The sequence below is a fragment of the Pterocles gutturalis genome, unplaced genomic scaffold (genome assembly GCF_000699245.1).
Source record: "Pterocles gutturalis isolate BGI_N339 unplaced genomic scaffold, ASM69924v1 scaffold20094, whole genome shotgun sequence".
Taxonomy (NCBI): Eukaryota; Metazoa; Chordata; class Aves; order Pterocliformes; family Pteroclidae; genus Pterocles; species Pterocles gutturalis.
In genome coordinates, this window is record NW_010133706.1 from 10,598 (window position 1) to 13,014 (window position 2,417).

A 2,417-nucleotide genomic window follows, 5' to 3' on the forward strand; every position below is an offset into this window, starting at 1 on the left:
TTCCTTTTCAGTGCCAGTGCAGAGCAACACACCGCTGCTGTTCAGCTTAGATAAGCTCCACTGAACTCTCCACGTGTTGGAAGAGGACAGTTCGGAATCACCAGCCAGATGTGCAAGAGCCTCTCTGGTCCTAGGACCTCGGGGAGGCCACCAGATCCCTCCGGCACTGTCCTAGTTCATCCCAGTCAGCTTGAGAACAAAGCTGTCACTGATTGCAAGAGCAACACACCTACAGCAACACCAAGTTCAGCTCGAAATGAACTTAGCTGGAGCTAAAGGCTTCAACAGCCCGACACGGGAGATCCACATGAAGCTGCTCTGATACGAGCCAGAAAACTCATCTCACCGCCAGCCGGTGCCTAAGAATACAGCTGCTGTGCTCTAGAAATATCTTTCCCTTTTTATCCTGCAATGAATAGCTCCCCCCACCAGAAGGGTTTGCAGAGATATTAAAAAAAACACCACAACGATGAAAAAAAGGAAGAAAAAAATAAAGCCCGGAACTGCACTCTGCAAATGACTGCCAACAGCAGAGAGCAGATGAACCAAAAAACACCTACATACATAGGAGCAGCATGGAAATGAACTGCAAGCATACTGCCTGTGAGGCAGATACGTAAAGCTGATTTATTTCTCTGTGCCTACAGCTAAATCCACCTGTATGTCTTGGAAACCTGGACCACTCTGGCTGTGTGCGCCAGGTGAAAGAGAGAACACCACTCCCCCACACATCATAGCTGTGAGGAGCTTGAGAGGAGTTACGCAAGAGGCCTGGCCGTTCCACCTTCCTTGCTTTCCGTGCCATAAATACGTCCTTGTTTTAAATGTTTCTGTAAGGAAACCAAACCTGAAGCAGGCAAACAACCCTGTTAGATAAGCACACAAACAAGCGCGCGTGCTAGCTTACTCCGGGGATTTTCCCAAGCTCAGAAACACCACTGTTAGGATGTCTCCATGATACCATGTGCCAAACACCGCGTGGCTCGCTCTCTGCTGAAACACCCTATCCTCCTTGCCAACAGGCAGGGCCTTGGCTAATCCCTCAGAATTGCTGTCTCCTCCTTGTTCCTCCCACAGACTAACTCGAGAGAGACCAGGAGTCCCTCCTGAGACCCTCAGTCATTGCACTACTCTGCTTTTCCCCCAGGCTGACATCCACGGCAGATGGATCACCTGCAGAACCCACATTTAGGATGTTGAGAAAGGGAGCAGCTACTGGCACCTCTTCTTGAGCAAGTCTCTTGGGAGGATGTTCTTTCACAGACACCACCACTTCTCCATCAAGGGCACCTGACAGCGCAACAAAACCACCTAACGCTGTCCTGCGCCAATGCAAAGGTCTCAGGCTGTCCTAAATCTTGTACCCAGGGCTTCTCCTCTTACAACCTGAAGCTATGGCGGTAGCAGCGTCCAAATCATCCACCTCTGCCAGAAACAAGTCAGTAGCAGCAGCGGCTCCTACCCGTGCCACATCCACACGGGAGCTGACCAGGCAAAAACCTTCTGTCTTTCCATTTCTTACAAGCACTGAGTTAAAATGCTTGCAAAAAAGCACAGCGTCACCACCGCTTCCAAACACTTCAGACAAGTACAGGCAGCGAGTGAAACCACTTGCAATAAATACCATCAGCCTGACCCACACAGACCCACAGTCAAAAAAAGATGTAAAATTAAAGAAGTTAATCAGAGGGGAGGCCTGTGGCTACACATATCGTCTCCGTTGCCATTTTCAAATGTACCAAACAGTTCATAAAGGCTATTCTCACCAAACAGGACTGAAAAAAAACCAGCCCTGCTTGTCGTGAAAGTGAGAAGGAGCTTCAAATGCTTTTAAAAAGCTGCATTTGCTAATAAATGTTTAACAAATAGGAAAACATAGGTCATGAAAATGCAAAATCTGTTAACATTAGCAAAAAGCAAAAATGTACCGATTGCTGTACCAGTGGGTCAACCCAAAGAGAAAGCGATGATAGCAAGCACAACTCCCGAGGGAAGTCATTGAGCAGGGGACTTAATTTCTGCAGTTGCTGAGGCTGTTACCACCAACTTCACTGAGAACAGAGGGAACCCCCAACTCCCAGGGCTTCCAAAGTTCTCCCCTGGAGAGCCCATTTCCAGATGAAACCTCAGAGCAAATCAAAACACCTATTTCCCAAATGTGCCAAAGACCAGAAAGCTTCACTCAAAAATTAAATAAACTTCCTAAGTCTCCAAATTTCCAAGAAATGCAAGAGTAAATACTGTACTTCTCCATCTAAAGAAAATGGGTGAAGAGAAATGCCTTTTCTGGTCAGTCTCAGCTTCACAATCCAGAAGTTGCTGTAAAATAATCTTCACTGAGGGTTCAAAAATAAGGAGCCAATACAAGTATGTATCAATGGAGTGTTTACACATTTGTTAGATGAAGTACCACACAG